This window comes from Aquarana catesbeiana, linkage group LG04 (genome assembly GCF_042186555.1).
Source record: "Aquarana catesbeiana isolate 2022-GZ linkage group LG04, ASM4218655v1, whole genome shotgun sequence".
In the NCBI taxonomy this organism is placed as follows: Eukaryota; Metazoa; Chordata; class Amphibia; order Anura; family Ranidae; genus Aquarana; species Aquarana catesbeiana.
In genome coordinates, this window is record NC_133327.1 from 41,633,580 (window position 1) to 41,652,329 (window position 18,750).

Genomic DNA, 18,750 nt, shown 5'->3' on the forward strand with positions numbered 1-18,750 from the left:
GGGACCGTGTTCTGGGAGAGGCCTGAATCCAGACGGAAACTGCCTGAGGCAGAGGTAAAGGACCCGCACTGACTATCCATCAGGTATGAGGAAAAAAAGAAAAATGCTATTGGGGGTAGAGTTGTTTTTTTTATAATGTATTAACTATCATGAGGGGAGGAGTCCGGGGCGGAGCTTACCACAGGTTTGCTGCCATGTAGGCACCAGGAAAAGGGATTTGCTCTGAAGAGTGTTTTATTTTTCTTGATGGGATTACAAAGCTCCAAGTTAGACTTTAGGCCCCAATGATGACTTAACCACTCGACCATGCTTCTCACTATGTGGCAATGGACATCTGAGGAAACGATAACGATTTTCACACTGGAGGGGACTGGTGCAGGTTGACTTTTATCCTTTCCATGATGATTCTACCATTAAGCACAGAGATTTGATCTAAGGAGTGTTTATCTTTCTCGATGGAAGTACAAAATTCCAACATAGACTTTGGGCCCTAATGATGGTTGCCGTCAGCTATTTACCACTGCCAAGAAAGGAGTGATAAGTAGGGACTGTATTTTTATATTCCCTTTATGTATCTCCCATACTGAATTTCTGGCATCATTAGGCTGCGGACTTTTGCTATTTTTTAATGTGTACAAAGCAGCCCTTCTTAGCAATGGAAGGACATCTTGGTGATACCAAGTAACAGGGTCTTGCTATAGTTTTTTGACCTTCTAAGCTCAAATGTATACAAATATGATGATACAACCCCTGGCAAAAATTATGGAATCACCAGTCCCTGAGGATGTTCCTTCAGTTGTTTATTGTTGTAGAAAAAAAGCAGATCACAGACATGGCCAAAAACTAAAGGCATTTCAAATGGCAACTTTCTGGCTTTAGGAAACACTAAAAGAAATCAAGAAAAATAATTGTGGGGGGGCAGTAACAGTTAGATTTATAGAACAATCACAGGGAATAAATTATAGAATCACTCAACTCTGAGGAAAAAATTATGGAATCACGAAAAACAAACAAAATAACACTCCAACACATCACTAGTACTTTGCTGCACCACCTCTGTTTTTTTTAACTGCTCGCAGTCTCTGAGGCATTGACTTAAAGTGTAAGTAAACCCTCCTATCGTTTTCAGCCAAGGAAGCTATCATCTTTGCCTCTGTTTAATCTAGAACTGCCATGATGCTGAACATGTGATCAGTTATGACACCAGCCATTGGATGGTTTGAAAGTTTGGTTGAGAGAGCAACAAATGGGAATGCTCCGGACTGTTTGCAGGCCATGACATTGACCTTATGTGTCTTTCTTCAAGGAATTTTTTCACAGTTTTTGCTCTATGGCAAGATACATTATCATCTTGATAAATGATTTCATCATCCCCAAACATCCTTTCAATAAATGGGATAAGAAAAGTGTCCAAAATTTCAATGTAAACCTGTGCATTTATTGAAGATTTAATGACAGCCATCTCCCCAGTGCCTTTACCTGACATGCAGCCCCATATCATAATTGACTGTGGAAATTTGCATGTTTTCTTCAGACAGTCGTCTGCATAAATCTCATTGGAACGGCACCAAACAAAAGTTCCAGCATCATCACCTTGCCCAATGCAGATTCGAGAATAATCACTGAATATGACTTTCATCCAATCATCCACAGTCCACGATTGCCTTTCCTTAGCCCATTGTAACCTTGTTTTTTTGTGTTTAGGTGTTAGAGATGGCTTTCTTTTAGCTTTTCTGTATGTAAATCCCATTTCCTTTAGGCGGTTTCTTACAGTTCGGTCACAGATGTTGACTCCAGTTTCCTCCCATTTGTTCCTCATTTGTTTTGTTGTGCATTTTCTGTTTTCAAGGCATATTGCTTTAAGTTTTCTGTCTTGATGCTTTGATGTCTTCCTTGGTCTACCAGTATGCTTGCCTTTAACCACCTTCCCATGTTGTTTGTATTTGGTCCATGTTTTAGACACAGCCGACTGTGAACAACCAACATCTTGTGCAACACTGCATGATGATTTACCTTCTTTACCTACATACTAACAAGCAGATTTAATCTGATGCAGGTGTTAGTGTTTGTAATGAAAATTTACAGGGTGATTCCATAATTTTCTTCTCAGAATTGAGTGATTCCATAATTTATTCCCAGTGCTTGTTCTATAAATCTAACTGTTACTGGCCAGAACAATTATTTTTCTTGATTTCTTTTAGTGTTTCTTAAAGCCAGAAAGTTGCCATTTGAAATGCCTTTAGTTTTTGGCCATGTCTGTGATCTGCTTTTTTTCTACAACAATAAACAACTTAAGGAACATCCTCAAGGACTGGTGATTCCATAATTTTTGCCAGGGGTTGTATTAATTTAAGCAGATGATAGTGACTTCTTGCTTTGACCAGGTGTATTTGTTAGTAGCCAACAGCAGCCTAGATTTTAATCTTATGTGGTGTTTTTTCAAACCTTTTTGAACATCTTCTAAGAGTGCCTTCCAATGCTGTAAACACTATAAATGTTTACCAGGAGTGGGGTTCAAACCCACGTGGATATACATCCATTGGATCTTAAGTCCAACGCCTTAACCACTCGGCCATCCTGGTACTTGTTGTAAGAACAGTATCCGAGAACCGAGAAAGCAGTACTGATTTTCAGAGTTGATAAAGCCAATTCAGGTGGGCCATTACCTGTCTCAGGTGAGTCTACATTCACAAAAGGGATTTACTCTGAAGAGTTTTTATTTTTCTTGATGGGATTACAAAGCTCCAAGTTAGACTTTAGGCCCCAATGATTACTTAACCACTCGACTATGCTTCTCACTATGTGGCAATGGACATCTGAGGAAACGATAATGATTTTCATACTGGAGGGGACTGGTGCAGGTTGACTTTTATCCTTTCCATGATGATTCTACCATTAAGCACAGAGATTTGATCTAAGGAGTGTTTATCTTTCTCGATGGAAGTACAAAATTCCAACATAGACTTTGGGCCCTAATGACGGTTGCCGTCAGCTATTTACCACTGCCAAGAAAGGAGTGATAAGTAGGGACTGTATTTTTATATTCCCTTTATGTATCTCCCATACTGAATTTCTGACATCATTAGGCTGTGGACTTTTGCTATTTTTTAATGTGTACAAAGCAGCCCTTCTTAGCAATGGAAGAACATTTTGGTGATACCAAGTAACAGGGTCTTGCTATAGTTTTTTGACCTTCTAAGCTCAAATGTACACAAATATGGTGATATTACTTTAAGCAGATGATAGTGACTTCTTGCTTTGACCAGGTCTATTTGTTGGTAGCCAAGAGCAGCCTAGATTTTAATCTTATGTGGTGTTTTTTTCAAACCTTTTCGAAGATCTTGTAAGAGTGCCTTCCATTGCTGTAAACACTATAAATGTTTACCAGGAGTGGGGTTCGAACCCACGTGGATATACATCCATTGGATAATAAAGCCAACGCCTTAACCACTCGGCCAACCTGTTAGCTGTTATAAGAATTTTATCTGAGAACCTAGAAAGCAGTACTGATTTTCACAGTTGATGAAGCCAAATCAGGTGGGCCATTACCTGTCTCAGGTGAGTCTACATTCACTAAAGGGATTTGCTCTGAAGAGTGTTTTATTTTTCTTGATGGGATTACAAAGCTCCAAGTTAGACTTTAGGCCCCAATGATGACTTAACCACTCGACTATGCTTCTCACTATGTGGCAATGGACATCTGAGGAAACGATAATGATTTTCACACTGGAGGGGACTGGTGCAGGTTGACTTTTATCCTTTCCATGATGATTCTACCATTAAGCACAGAGATTAGATCTTAGGAGTGTTTATCTTTCTCGATGGAAGTACAAAATTCCAACATAGACTTTGGGCCCTAATGACAGTTGCCGTCAGCTATTTACCACTGCCAAGAAAGGAGTGATAAGTAGGGACTGTATGTTTATATTCCCTTTATTTATCTTTCATACTGAATTTCTGGCATCATTAGGTAGCGGACTTTTGCTATTTTTTAATGTGTACAAAGCAGCCTTTCTTAGCAAAAGACGGACATCTTGGTGATACCAAGTAACAGGGTCTTGCTATAGTTTTCTGACCTTCTAAGCTCAAATGTATACAAATATGGTGATATTACTTTAAGCAGATGATAGTGACTTCTTGCTTTGACCAGGTGTATTTGTTAGTAGCCAAGAGCAGCCAAGATTTTAATCTTATGTGGTGTTTTTTTCAAACCTTTTTGAACATCTTGTAAGAGTGCCTTCCATTGCTGTAAACACTATAAATGTTTTCCAGGAGTGGGGTTCGAACCCACGTGGATATACATCCATTGGATCTTAAGTCCAACGCCTTAACCACGCGGCCATCCTGGCACTTGTTGTAAGAATGGTATCCGAGAACCGAGAAAGCAGTACTGATTTTCAGAGTTGATAAAGCCAATTCAGGTGGGCGGTCACCTGTCTCAGGTGAGTCTACATTTACAAACGGGATTTGCTCTGAAGAGTGTTTTATTTTTCTTGATGGGATTACAAAGCTCCAAGTTAGACTTTAGGCCCCAGTGATGACTTAACCACTCGACCATGCTTCTCACTATGTGGCAATGGACATCTGAGGAAACGATAATGATTTTCACACTGGAGGGGACTAGTGCAGGTTGACTTTTATCCTTTCCATGATGATTCTACCATTAAGCACAGAGATTTGCTCTAAGGAGTGTTTATCTTTCTCGATGGACGTACAAAATTCCAACATAGACTTTGGGCCCTAATGACGGTTGCCGTCAGCTATTTACCACTGCCAAGAAAGGAGTGATAAGTAGGGACTGTATTTTTATATTCCCTTTATGTATCTTTCATACTGAATTTCTGGCATCATTAGGCTGCAGACTTTTGCTATTTTTTAATGTGTACAAAGCAGCCCTTCTTAGCAATTGAAGGACATCTTGGTGATACCAAGTAACAGGGTCTTGCTATATTTTTCTGACCTTCTAAGCTCAAATGTATACAAATATGGTGATATTACTTTAAGCAGATGATAGTGACTTCTTGCTTTGACCAGGTGTATTTGTTGGTAGCCAAGAGCAGCCTAGATTTTAATCTTATGTGGTGTTTTTTTTCAAACCTTTTTGAACATCTTGTAAGAGTGCCTTCCATTGCTGTAAACACTATAAATGTTTACCAGGAGTGGGGTTCGAACCCACGTGGATATACATCCATTGGATCTTAAGTCCAACGCCTTAACCACTCGGCCATCCTGGTACTTGTTGTAAGAACCGTTTCCGAGAACCGAGAAAGCAGTACTGATGTTCAGAGTTGATAAAGCCAATTCAGGTGGGCCGTTACCTGTCTCAGGTGAGTCTACATTTACAAACGGGATTTGCTCTGAAGAGTGTTTTATTTTTCTTGATGGGATTACAAAGCTCCAAGTTAGACTTTAGGCCCCAATGATGACTTAACCACTCGACCATGCTTCTCACTATGTGGCAATGGACATCTGAGGAAACGATAATGATTTTCACACTGGAGGGGACTGGTGCAGTTTGACTTTTATCCTTTCCATGATGATTCTACCATTAAGCACAGAGATTTGATCTAAGGAGTGTTTATCTTTCTCGATGGACGTACAAAATTCCAACATAGACTTTGGGCCCTAATGACGGTTGCCGTCAACTATTTACCACTGCCAAGAAAGGAGTGATAAGTAGGGACTGTATTTTTATATTCCCTTTATGTATCTTTCATACTGAATTTCTGGCATCATTAGGCTGCAGACTTTTGCTATTTTTTAATGCGTACAAAGCAGCCCTTCTTAGCAATGGAAGGACATCTTGGTGATACCAAGTAAAAGGGTCTTGCTATAGTTTTCTGACCTTCTAAGCTCAAATGTATACAAATATGGTGATATTACTTTAAGCAGATGATAGTGACTTCTTGCTTTGACCAGGTGTATTTGTTGGTAGCCAAGAGCAGCCTAGATTTTAATCTTATGTGGTGTTTTTTTCAAACCTTTTTGAACATCTTGTAAGAGTGCCTTCCATTGCTGTAAACACTATAAATGTTTACCAGGAGTGGGGTTCGAACCCACGTGGATATACATCCATTGGATCTTAAGTCCAACGCCTTAACCACTCGGCCATCCTGGTACTTGTTGTAAGAACGGTATCCGAGATCCGAGAACCGAGAAAGCACTACTGATTTTCAGAGTTGATAAAGCCAATTCAGGTGGGCCGTTACCTGTCTCAGGTGAGTCTACATTTACAAACGGGATTTGCTCTGAAGAGTGTTTTATTTTTCTTGATGGGATTACAAAGCTCCAAGTTAGACTTTAGGCCCCAATGATGACTTAACCACTCGACCATGCTTCTCACTATGTGGCAATGGACATCTGAGGAAACGATAATGATTTTCACACTGGAGGGGACTGGTGCAGGTTGACTTTTAACCTTTCCATGATGATTCTACCATTAAGCACAGAGATTTGATCTAAGGAGTGTTTATCTTTCTCGATGGACGTACAAAATTCCAACATAGACTTTGGGCCCTAATGACGGTTGCCGTCAGCTATTTACCACTGCCAAGAAAGGAGTGATAAGTAGGGACTGTATTTTTATATTCCCTTTATGTATCTTTCATACTGAATTTCTGGCATCATTAGGCTGCAGACTTTTGCTTTTTTTTAATGTGTACAAAGCAGCCCTTCTTAGCAATGGAAGGACATCTTGGTGATACCAAGTAACAGGGTCTTGCTATAGTTTTCTGACCTTCTAAGCTCAAATGTATACAAATATGGTGATATTACTTTAAGCAGATGATAGTGACTTCTTGCTTTGACCAGGTGTATTTGTTGGTAGCCAAGAGCAGCCTAGATTTTAATCTTATGTGGTGTTTTCTTCAAACCTTTTTGAACATCTTGTAAGAGTGCCTTCCATTGCTGTAAACACTATAAATGTTTACCAGGAGTGGGGTTTGAACCCACGTGGATATACATCCATTGGATCTTAAGTCCAACGCCTTAACCACTCGGCCATCCTGGTACTTGTTGTAAGAACAGTATCCGAGAACCGAGAAAGCAGTACTGATGTTCAGAGTTGATAAAGCCAATTCAGGTGGGCCGTTACCTGTCTCAGGTGAGTCTACATTTACAAACGGGATTTGCTCTGAAGAGTGTTTTATTTTTCTTGATGGGATTACAAAGCTCCAAGTTAGACTTTAGGCCCCAGTGATGACTTAACCACTCAACCATGCTTCTTACTATGTGGCAATGGACATATGAGGAAACGATAATGATTTTCACACTGGAGGGGACTAGTGCAGGTTGACTTTTATCCTTTCCATGATGATTCTACCATTAAGCACAGAGATTTGATCTAAGGAGTGTTTATCTTTCTCGATGGACGTACAAAATTCCAACATAGACTTTGGGCCCTAATGACGGTTGCCGTCAGCTATTTACCACTGCCAAGAAAGGAGTGATAAGTAGGGACTGTATTTTTATATTCCCTTGATGTATCTTTCATACTGAATTTCTGGCATCATTAGGCTGCAGACTTTTGCTATTTTTTAATGTGTACAAAGCAGCCCTTCTTAGCAATGGAAGGACATCTTGGTGATACCAAGTAACAGGGTCTTGCTATAGTTTTCTGACCTTCTAAGCTCAAATGTATACAAATATGGTGATATTACTTTAAGCAGATGATAGTGACTTCTTGCTTTGACCAGGTGTATTTGTTGGTAGCCAAGAGCAGCCTAGATTTTAATCTTATGTGGTGTTTTTTTCAAACCTTTTTGAACATCTTGTAAGAGTGCCTTCCATTGCTGTAAACACTATAAATGTTTACCAGGAGTGGGGTTCGAACCCACGTAGATATACATCCATCGGATCTTAAGTCCAACGCCTTAACCACTCGGCCATCCTGGTACTTGTTGTAAGAACGGTATCCGAGATCCGAGAACCGAGAAAGCAGTACTGATTTTCAGAGTTGATAAAGCCAATTCAGGTGGGCCGTTACCTGTCTCAGGTGAGTCTACATTTACAAACGGGATTTGCTCTGAAGAGTGTTTTATTTTTCTTGATGGGATTACAAAGCTCCAAGTTAGACTTTAGGCCCCAGTGATGACTTAACCACTCAACCATGCTTCTCACTATGTGGCAATGGACATCTGAGGAAACGATAATGATTTTCACACTGGAGGGGACTAGTGCAGGTTGACTTTTATCCTTTCCATGATGATTCTACCATTAAGCACAGAGATTTGATCTAAGGAGTGTTTATCTTTCTCGATGGACGTACAAAATTCAAACATAGACTTTGGGCCCTAATGACGGTTGCCGTCAGCTATTTACCACTGCCAAGAAAGGAGTGATAAGTAGGGACTGTATTTTTATATTCCCTTTATGTATCTTTCATACTGAATTTCTGGCATCATTAGGCTGCAGACTTTTGCTATTTTTTAATGTGTACAAAGCAGCCCTTCTTAGCAATGGAAGGACATCTTGGTGATACCAAGTAACAGGTTCTTGCTATAGTTTTCTGACCTTCTAAGCTCAAATGTATACAAATATGGTGATATTACTTCAAGCAGATGATAGTGACTTCTTGCTTTGACCAGGTGTATTTGTTGGTAGCCAAGAGCAGCCTAGATTTTAATCTTATGTGGTGTTTTTTTCAAACCTTTTTGAACATCTTGTAAGAGTGCCTTCCATTGCTGTAAACACTATAAATGTTTACCAGGAGTGGGGTTCGAACCCACGTGGATATACATCCATTGGATCTTAAGTCCAACGCCTTAACCACTCGGCCATCCTGGTACTTGTTGCAAGAACGGTATCCGAGATCCGAGAACCGAGAAAGCAGTACTGATTTTCAGAGTTGATAAAGCCAATTCAGGTGGGCCGTTACCTGTCTCAGGTGAGTCTACATTTACAAACGGGATTTGCTCTGAAGAGTGTTTTATTTTTCTTGATGGGATTACAAAGCTCCAAGTTAGACTTTAGGCCCCAATGATGACTTAACCACTCGACCATGCTTCTCACTATGTGGCAATGGACATCTGAGGAAACGATAATGATTTTCACACTGGAGGGGACTGGTGCAGGTTGACTTTTAACCTTTCCATGATGATTCTACCATTAAGCACAGAGATTTGATCTCAGGAGTGTTTATCTTTCTCGATGGACGTACAAAATTCCAACATAGACTTTGGGCCCTAATGACGGTTGCCGTCAGCTATTTACCACTGCCAAGAAAGGAGTGATAAGTAGGGACTGTATTTTTATATTCCCTTTATGTATCTTTCATACTGAATTTCTGGCATCATTAGGCTGCAGACTTTTGCTTTTTTTTAATGTGTACAAAGCAGCCCTTCTTAGCAATGGAAGGACATCTTGGTGATACCAAGTAACAGGGTCTTGCTATAGTTTTCTGACCTTCTAAGCTCAAATGTATACAAATATGGTGATATTACTTTAAGCAGATGATAGTGACTTCTTGCTTTGACCAGGTGTATTTGTTGGTAGCCAAGAGCAGCCTAGATTTTAATCTTATGTGGTGTTTTCTTCAAACCTTTTTGAACATCTTGTAAGAGTGCCTTCCATTGCTGTAAACACTATAAATGTTTACCAGGAGTGGGGTTCGAACCCACGTGGATATACATCCATTGGATCTTAAGTCCAACGCCTTAACCACTCGGCCATCCTGGTACTTGTTGTAAGAACATTATCCGAGAACCGAGAAAGCAGTACTGATGTTCAGAGTTGATAAAGCCAATTCAGGTGGGCCGTTACCTGTCTCAGGTGAGTCAACATTTACAAACGGGATTTGCTCTGAAGAGTGTTTTATTTTTCTTGATGGGATTACAAAGCTCAAAGTTAGACTTTAGGCCCCAGTGATGACTTAACCACTCAACCATGCTTCTCACTATGTGGCAATGGACATCTGAGGAAACGATAATGATTTTCACACTGGAGGGGACTAGTGCAGGTTGACTTTTATCCTTTCCATGATGATTCTACCATTAAGCACAGAGATTTGATCTAAGGAGTGTTTATCTTTCTCGATGGACGTACAAAATTCCAACATAGACTTTGGGCCCTAATGACGGTTGCCGTCAGCTATTTACCACTGCCAAGAAAGGAGTGATAAGTAGGGACTGTATTTTTATATTCCCTTTATGTATCTTTCATACTGAATTTCTGGCATCATTAGGCTGCAGACTTTTGCTATTTTTTAATGTGTACAAAGCAGCCCTTCTTAGCAATGGAAGGACATCTTGGTGATACCAAGTAACAGGGTCTTGCTATAGTTTTCTGACCTTCTAAGCTCAAATGTATACAAATATGGTGATATTACTTTAAGCAGATGATAGTGACTTCTTGCTTTGACCAGGTGTATTTGTTGGTAGCCAAGAGCAGCCTAGATTTTAATCTTATGTGGTGTTTTTTTCAAACCTTTTTGAACATCTTGTAAGAGTGCCTTCCATTGCTGTAAACACTATAAATGTTTACCAGGAGTGGGGTTCGAACCCACGTGGATATACATCCATTGGATAATAAAGCCAACGCCTTAACCACTCGGCCATCCTGGTACTCGTTGTAAGAACAGTATCCGAGAACCGAGAAAGCAGTACTGATTTTCAGAGTTGATAAAGCCAATTCAGGTGGGCCGTTACCTGTCTCAGGTGAGTCTACATTTACAAACGGGATTTGCTCTGAAGAGTGTTTTATTTTTCTTGATGGGATTACAAAGCTCCAAGTTAGACTTTAGGCCCCAATGATGACTTAACCACTCGACCATGCTTCTCACTATGTGGCAATGGACATCTGAGGAAACGATAATGATTTTCACACTGGAGAGGACTGGTGCATGTTGACTTTTATCCTTTCCATGATGATTCTACCATTAAGCACAGAGATTTGATCTAAGGAGTAATTATCTTTCTCGATGGACGTACAAAATTCCAACATAGACTTTGGGCGCTAATGACGGTTGCCGTCAGCTATTTACCACTGCCAAGAAAGGAGTGATAAGTAGGGACTGTATTTTTATATTCCCTTTATGTATCTTTCATGCTGAATTTCTGGCATCATTAGGCTGCAGACTTTTGCTATTTTTTAATGTGTACAAAGCAGCCCTTCTTAGCAATGGAAGGACATCTTGGTGATACCAAGTAACAGGGTCTTGCTAAAGTTTTCTGACCTTCTAAGCTCAAATGTATACAAATATGGTGATATTACTTTAAGCAGATGATAGTGACTTCTTGCTTTGACCAGGTGTATTTGTTGGTAGCCAAGAGCAGTCTAGATTTTAATCTTATGTGGTGTTTTTTTCAAACCTTTTTGAACATCTTGTAAGAGTGCCTTCCATTGCTGTAAACACTATAAATGTTTACCAGGAGTGGGGTTTGAGCCCACATGGATATAAATCCATTGGATCTTAAGTCCAACGCCTTAACCACTCGGCCATCCTGGTACTTGTTGTAAGAACAGTATCCGAGAACCGAGAAAGCAGTACTGATTTTCAGAGTTGATAAAGCCAATTCAGGTGGGCTGTTACCTGTCTCAGGTGAGTCTACATTTACAAACGGGATTTGCTGTGAAGATTGTTTTATTTTTCTTGATGGGATTACAAAGCTCCAAGTTAGACTTTAGGCCCCAATGATGACTTAACCACTCGACCATGCTTCTCACTATGTGGCAATGGACATCTGAGGAAACGATAATGATTTTCACACTGGAGAGGACTGGTGCATGTTGACTTTTATCCTTTCCATGATGATTCTACCATTAAGCACAGAGATTTGATCTAAGGAGTGTTTATCTTTCTCGATGGACGTACAAAATTCCAACATAGACTTTGGGCGCTAATGACGGTTGCCGTCAGCTATTTACCACTGCCAAGAAAGGAGTGATAAGTAGGGACTGTATTTTTATATTCCCTTTATGTATCTTTCATACTGAATTTCTGGCATCATTAGGCTGCAGACTTTTGCTATTTTTTAATGTGTACAAAGCAGCCCTTCTTAGCAATGGAAGGACATCTTGGTGATACCAAGTAACAGGGTCTTGCTATAGTTTTCTGACCTTCTAAGCTCATATGTATACAAATATGGTGATATTACTTTAAGCAGATGATAGTGACTTCTTGCTTTGACCAGGTGTATTTGTTGGTAGCCAAGAGCAGCCTAGATTTTAATCTTATATGGTGTTTTTTTCAAACCATTTTGAACATCTTGTAAGAGTGCCTTCCATTGCTGTAAACACTATAAATGCTAACCAGGAGTGGGGTTCGAACCCACATGGATATACATCCATTGGATCTTAAGTCCAACGCCTTAACCACGCGGCCATCCTGGTACTTGTTGTAAGAATGGTATCCGAGAACCGAGAAAGCAGTACTGATTTTCATGGTTGATAAAGTCAATTCAGGTGGGCCGTTACCTGTCTCAGGTGAGTCTACATTTACAAACGGGATTTGCTCTGAAGAGTGTTTTATTTTTCTTGATGGGATTACAAAGCTCCAAGTTAGACTTTAGGCCCCAATGATGACTTAACCACTCGACCATGCTTCTCACTATGTGGCAATGGACATCTGAGGAAACGATAATGATTTTCACACTGGAGGGGATTGGTGCAGTTTGACTTTTATCCTTTCCATGATGATTCTACCATTAAGCACAGAGATTTGATCTAAGGAGTAATTATCTTTCTCGATGGACGTACAAAATTCCAACATAGACTTTGGGCGCTAATGACGGTTGCCGTCAGCTATTTAAAACTGCCAAGAAAGGAGTGATAAGTAGGGACTGTATTTTTATATTCCCTTTATGTATCTTTCATGCTGAATTTCTGGCATCATTAGGCTGCAGACTTTTGCTATTTTTTAATGTGTACAAAGCAGCCCTTCTTAGCAATGGAAGGACATCTTGGTGATGATTCTACCATAGTGATGATTCTACCATTAAGCACAGAGATTTGATCTAAGGAGTAATTATCTTTCTCGATGGACGTACAAAATTCCAACATAGACTTTGGGCGCTAATGACGGTTGCCGTCAGCTATTTACCACTGCCAAGAAAGGAGTGATAAGTAGGGACTGTATTTTTATATTCCCTTTATGTATCTTTCATACTGAATTTCTGGCATCATTAGGCTGCAGACTTTTGCTATTTTTTAATGTGTACAAAGCAGCCCTTCTTAGCAATGGAACGACATCTTGGTGATACCAAGTAACAGGGTCTTGCTAAAGTTTTCTGACCTTCTAAGCTCAAATGTATACAAATATGGTGATATTACTTTAAGCAGATGATAGTGACTTCTTGCTTTGACCAGGTGTATTTGTTGGTAGCCAAGAGCAGCCTAGATTTTAATCTTATGTGGTGTATTTTTCAAACCTTATTGAACATCTTGTAAGAGTGCCTTCCATTGCTGTAAACACTATAAATGTTTACCAGGAGTGGGGTTCGAACCCACGTGGATATACATCCATTGGATCTTAAGTCCAACGCCTTAACCACTCGGCCATCCTGGTACTTGTTGTAAGAACAGTATCCGAGAACCGAGAAAGCAGTACTGATTTTCAGAGTTGATAAAGCCAATTCAGGTGGGCCGTTACCTGTCTCAGGTGAGTCTACATTTACAAACGGGATTTGCTCTGAAGAGTGTTTTATTTTTCTTGATGGGATTACAAAGCTCCAAGTTAGACTTTAGGCCCCAATGATGACTTAACCACTCGACCATGCTTCTCACTATGTGGCAATGGACATCTGAGGAAACGATAATGATTTTCACACTGGAGGGGATTGGTGCAGGTTGACTTTTATCCTTTCCATGATGATTCTACCATTAAGCACAGAGATTTGATCTAAGGAGTGTTTATCTTTCTCGATGGACGTACAAAATTCCAACATAGACTTTGGGCCCTAATGAGGGTTTCCATCAGCTATTTACCACTGTCAAGAAAGGAGTGATAAGTAGGGACTGTATTTTTATAGTCCCTTATGTATCTTTCATACTGAATTTCTGGCATCATTAGGCTGCAGACTTTTGCTATTTTTTAATGTGTACAAAGCAGCCCTTCTTAGCAATGGAAGGACATCTTGGTGATACCAAGTAACAGGGTCTTGCTATAGTTTTCTGACCTTCTAAGCTCAAATGTATACAAATATGGTGATATTACTTTAAGCAGATGATAGTGACTTCTTGCTTTGACCAGGTGTATTTGTTGGTAGCCAAGAGCAGCCTAGATTTTAATCTTATGTGGTGTTTTTTTCAAACCTTTTTGAACATCTTGTAAGAGTGCCTTCCATTGCTGTAAACACTATAAATGTTTACCAGGAGTGGGGTTCGAACCCACGTGGATATACATCCATTGGATCTTAAGTCCAACGCCTTAACCACTCGGCCATCCTGGTCCTTGTTGTAAGAATGGTATCCGAGAACCGAGAAAGCAGTACTGATTTTCAGGGTTGATAAAGCCAATTCAGGTGGGCCGTTACCTGTCTCAGGTGAGTCTACATTTACAAACGGGATTTGCTCTGAAGAGTGTTTTATTTTTCTTGATGGGATTACAAAGCTCCAAGTTAGACTTTAGGCCCCAATGATGACTTAACCACTCGACCATGCTTCTCACTATGTGGCAATGGACATCTGAGGAAATGATAATGATTTTCACACTGGAGGGGATTGGTGCAGTTTGACTTTTATCCTTTCCATGATGATTCTACCATTAAGCACAGAGATTTGATCTAAGGAGTAATTATCTTTCTCGATGGACGTACAAAATTCCAACATAGACTTTGGGCGCTAATGACGGTTGCCGTCAGCTATTTACCACTGCCAAGAAAGGAGTGATAAGTAGGGACTGTATTTTTATATTCCCTTTATGTATCTTTCATGCTGAATTTCTGGCATCATTAGGCTGCAGACTTTTGCTATTTTTTAATGTGTACAAAGCAGCCCTTCTTAGCAATGGAAGGACATCTTGGTGATGATTCTACCATAGTGATGATTCTACCATTAAGCACAGAGATTTGATCTAAGGAGTAATTATCTTTCTCGATGGACGTACAAAATTCCAACATAGACTTTGGGCGCTAATGACGGTTGCCGTCAGCTATTTACCACTGCCAAGAAAGGAGTGATAAGTAGGTACTGTATTTTTATATTCCCTTTATGTATCTTTCATACTGAATTTCTGGCATCATTAGGCTGCAGACTTTTGCTATTTTTTAATGTGTACAAAGCAGCCCTTCTTAGCAATGGAACGACATCTTGGTGATACCAAGTAACAGGGTCTTGCTAAAGTTTTCTGACCTTCTAAGCTCAAATGTATACAAATATGGTGATATTACTTTAAGCAGATGATAGTGACTTCTTGCTTTGACCAGGTGTATTTGTTGGTAGCCAAGAGCAGCCTAGATTTTAATCTTATGTGGTGTTTTTTTCAAACCTTATTGAACATCTTGTAAGAGTGCCTTCCATTGCTGTAAACACTATAAATGTTTACCAGGAGTGGGGTTCGAACCCACGTGGATATACATCCATTGGATCTTAAGTCCAACGCCTTAACCACTCGGCCATCCTGGTACTTGTTGTAAGAACAGTATCCGAGAACCGAGAAAGCAGTACTGATTTTCAGAGTTGATAAAGCCAATTCAGGTGGGCCGTTACCTGTCTCAGGTGAGTCTACATTTACAAACGGGATTTGCTCTGAAGAGTGTTTTATTTTTCTTGATGGGATTACAAAGCTCCAAGTTAGACTTTAGGCCCCAATGATGACTTAACCACTCGACCATGCTTCTCACTATGTGGCAATGGACATCTGAGGAAATGATAATGATTTTCACACTGGAGGGGATTGGTGCAGGTTGACTTTTATCCTTTCCATGATGATTCTACCATTAAGCACAGAGATTTGATCTAAGGAGTGTTTATCTTTCTCGATGGACGTACAAAATTCCAACATAGACTTTGGGCCCTAATGAGGGTTTCCATCAGCTATTTACCACTGTCAAGAAAGGAGTGATAAGTAGGGACTGTATTTTTATATTCCCTTATGTATCTTTCATACTGAATTTCTGGCATCATTAGGCTGCAGACTTTTGCTATTTTTTAATGTGTACAAAGCAGCCCTTCTTAGCAATGGAAGGACATCTTGGTGATACCAAGTAACAGGGTCTTGCTATAGTTTTCTGACCTTCTAAGCTCAAATGTATACAAATATGGTGTTATTACTTTAAGCAGATGATAGTGACTTCTTGCTTTGACCAGGTGTATTTGTTGGTAGCCAAGAGCAGCCTAGATTTTAATCTTATGTGGTGTTTTTTTCAAACCTTTTTGAACATCTTGTAAGAGTGCCTTCCATTGCTGTAAACACTATAAATGTTTACCAGGAGTGGGGTTCGAACCCACGTGGATATACATCCATTGGATCTTAAGTCGAACGCCTTAACCACTCGGCCATCCTGGTCCTTGTTGTAAGAATGGTATCCGAGAACCGAGAAAGCAGTACTGATTTTCAGGGTTGATAAAGCCAATTCAGGTGGGCCGTTACCTGTCTCAGGTGAGTCTACATTTACAAACGGGATTTGCTCTGAAGAGTGTTTTATTTTTCTTGATGGGATTACAAAGCTCCAAGTTAGACTTTAGGCCCCAATGATGACTTAACCACTCGACCATGCTTCTCACTATGTGGCAATGGACATCTGAGGAAACGATAATGATTTTCACACTGGAGGGGACTGGTGCAGTTTGACTTTTATCCTTTCCATGATGATTCTACCATTAAGCACAGAGATTTGATCTAAGGAGTAATTATCTTTCTCGATGGACGTACAAAATTCCAACATAGACTTTGGGCGCTAATGACGGTTGCCGTCAACTATTTACCACTGCCAAGAAAGGAGTGATAAGTAGGGACTGTATTTTTATATTCCCTTTATGTATCTTTCATACTGAATTTCTGGCATCATTAGGCTGCAGACTTTTGCTATTTTTTAATGTGTACAAAGCAGCCCTTCTTAGCAATGGAAGGACATCTTGGTGATACCAAGTAACAGGGTCTTGCTAAAGTTTTCTGACCTTCTAAGCTCAAATGTATACAAATATGGTGATATTACTTTAAGCAGATGATAGTGACTTCTTGCTTTGACCAGGTGTATTTGTTGGTAGCCAAGAGCAGCCTAGATTTTAATCTTATGTGGTGTTTTTTTCAAACCTTTTTGAACATCTTGTAAGAGTGCTTTCCATTGCTGTAAACACTATAAATGTTTACCAGGAGTGGGGTTCGAACCCACGTGGATATACATCCATTGGATCTTAAGTCAACGCCTTAACCACTCGGCCATCCTGGTACTTGTTGTAAGAACAGTATCCGAGAACCGAGAAAGCAGTACTGATTTTCAGAGTTGATAAAGCCAATTCAGGTGGGCCGTTACCTGTCTCAGGTGAGTCTACATTTACAAATGGGATTTGCTCTGAAGAGTGTTTTATTTTTCTTGATGGGATTACAAAGCTCCAAGTTAGACTTTAGGCCCCAATGATGACTTAACCACTCGACCATGCTTCTCACTATGTGGCAATGGACATCTGAGGAAACGATAATGATTTTCACACTGGAGGGGATTGGTGCAGTTTGACTTTTATCCTTTCCATGATGATTCTACCATTAAGCACAGAGATTTGATCTAAGGAGTAATTATCTTTCTCGATGGACGTACAAAATTCCAACATAGACTTTGGGCCCTAATGAGGGTTTCCATCAGCTATTTACCACTGTCAAGAAAGGAGTGATAAGTAGGGACTGTATTTTTATATTCCCTTATGTATCTTTCATACTGAATTTCTCACATCATTAGGCTGCAGACTTTTGCTATTTTTTAATGTGTACAAAGCAGCCCTTTTTAGCAATGGAAGGACATCTTGGTGATACCAAGTAACAGGGTCTTGCTATAGTTTTCTGACCTTCTAAGCTCAAATGTATACAAATATGGTGATATTACTTTAAGCAGATGATAGTGACTTCTTGCTTTGACCAGGTGTATTTGTTGGTAGCCAAGAGCAGCCTAGATTTTAATCTTATGTGGTGTTTTTTTCAAACCTTTTTGAACATCTTGTAAGAGTGCCTTCCATTGCTGTAAACACTATAAATGTTTACCAGGAGTGGGGTTCGAACCCACGTGGATATACATCCATTGGATCTTAAGTCCAACGCCTTAACCACTCGGCCATCCTGGTACTTGTTGTAAGAACAGTATCCGAGAACCGAGAAAGCAGTACTGATTTTCAGAGTTGATAAAGCCAATTCAGGTGGGCCGTTACCTGTCTCAGGTGAGTCTACATTTACAAACGGGATTTGCTCTGAAGAGTGTTTTATTTTTCTTGATGGGATTACAAAGCTCCAAGTTAGACTTTAGGCCCCAATGATGACTTAACCACTCGACCATGCTTCTCACTATGTGGCAATGGACATCTGAGGAAACGATAATGATTTTCACACTGGAGGGGATTGGTGCAGTTTGACTTTTATCCTTTCCATGATGATTCTACCATTAAGCACAGAGATTTGATCTAAGGAGTAATTATCTTTCTCGATGGACGTACAAAATTCCAACATAGACTTTGGGCGCTAATGACGGTTGCCGTCAGCTATTTACCACTGCCAAGAAAGGAGTGATAAGTAGGGACTGTATTTTTATATTCCCTTTATGTATCTTTCATGCTGAATTTCTGGCATCATTAGGCTGCAGACTTTTGCTATTTTTTAATGTGTACAAAGCA

The 18,750-nt window shown here is 39.9% G+C and overlaps 1 long non-coding RNA gene and 17 other non-coding genes across 18 annotated transcripts in view; 1 reads left to right on the top strand and 17 right to left on the bottom strand.

The window, feature by feature from the left end:
- Nucleotides 1-18,750, top strand: part of LOC141139198 (uncharacterized) — a 1,175,459-nt gene that overhangs the window by 699,275 nt on the left and 457,434 nt on the right. The window lies entirely within an intron of this gene.
- On the bottom strand, nt 2,500-2,582 carry TRNAL-UAA (transfer RNA leucine (anticodon UAA)). The gene has a single exon. It is a non-coding gene; the product is annotated as a tRNA-Leu (tRNA).
- TRNAL-UAA (transfer RNA leucine (anticodon UAA)) lies at nt 4,267-4,349 on the bottom strand. The gene has a single exon. It is a non-coding gene; the product is annotated as a tRNA-Leu (tRNA).
- Nucleotides 5,152-5,234, bottom strand: TRNAL-UAA (transfer RNA leucine (anticodon UAA)). The gene has a single exon. It is a non-coding gene; the product is annotated as a tRNA-Leu (tRNA).
- Nucleotides 6,036-6,118, bottom strand: TRNAL-UAA (transfer RNA leucine (anticodon UAA)). Its single transcript has one exon. It is a non-coding gene; the product is annotated as a tRNA-Leu (tRNA).
- Nucleotides 6,927-7,009, bottom strand: TRNAL-UAA (transfer RNA leucine (anticodon UAA)). Its single transcript has one exon. It is a non-coding gene; the product is annotated as a tRNA-Leu (tRNA).
- TRNAL-UAA (transfer RNA leucine (anticodon UAA)) lies at nt 7,811-7,893 on the bottom strand. Its single transcript has one exon. It is a non-coding gene; the product is annotated as a tRNA-Leu (tRNA).
- Nucleotides 8,702-8,784, bottom strand: TRNAL-UAA (transfer RNA leucine (anticodon UAA)). The gene has a single exon. It is a non-coding gene; the product is annotated as a tRNA-Leu (tRNA).
- On the bottom strand, nt 9,593-9,675 carry TRNAL-UAA (transfer RNA leucine (anticodon UAA)). Its single transcript has one exon. It is a non-coding gene; the product is annotated as a tRNA-Leu (tRNA).
- TRNAI-UAU (transfer RNA isoleucine (anticodon UAU)) lies at nt 10,477-10,559 on the bottom strand. Its single transcript has one exon. It is a non-coding gene; the product is annotated as a tRNA-Ile (tRNA).
- Nucleotides 11,361-11,443, bottom strand: TRNAL-UAA (transfer RNA leucine (anticodon UAA)). The gene has a single exon. It is a non-coding gene; the product is annotated as a tRNA-Leu (tRNA).
- Nucleotides 12,245-12,327, bottom strand: TRNAL-UAA (transfer RNA leucine (anticodon UAA)). Its single transcript has one exon. It is a non-coding gene; the product is annotated as a tRNA-Leu (tRNA).
- Nucleotides 13,419-13,501, bottom strand: TRNAL-UAA (transfer RNA leucine (anticodon UAA)). The gene has a single exon. It is a non-coding gene; the product is annotated as a tRNA-Leu (tRNA).
- On the bottom strand, nt 14,302-14,384 carry TRNAL-UAA (transfer RNA leucine (anticodon UAA)). Its single transcript has one exon. It is a non-coding gene; the product is annotated as a tRNA-Leu (tRNA).
- TRNAL-UAA (transfer RNA leucine (anticodon UAA)) lies at nt 15,476-15,558 on the bottom strand. The gene has a single exon. It is a non-coding gene; the product is annotated as a tRNA-Leu (tRNA).
- On the bottom strand, nt 16,359-16,441 carry TRNAL-UAA (transfer RNA leucine (anticodon UAA)). The gene has a single exon. It is a non-coding gene; the product is annotated as a tRNA-Leu (tRNA).
- On the bottom strand, nt 17,243-17,324 carry TRNAL-UAA (transfer RNA leucine (anticodon UAA)). The gene has a single exon. It is a non-coding gene; the product is annotated as a tRNA-Leu (tRNA).
- On the bottom strand, nt 18,125-18,207 carry TRNAL-UAA (transfer RNA leucine (anticodon UAA)). The gene has a single exon. It is a non-coding gene; the product is annotated as a tRNA-Leu (tRNA).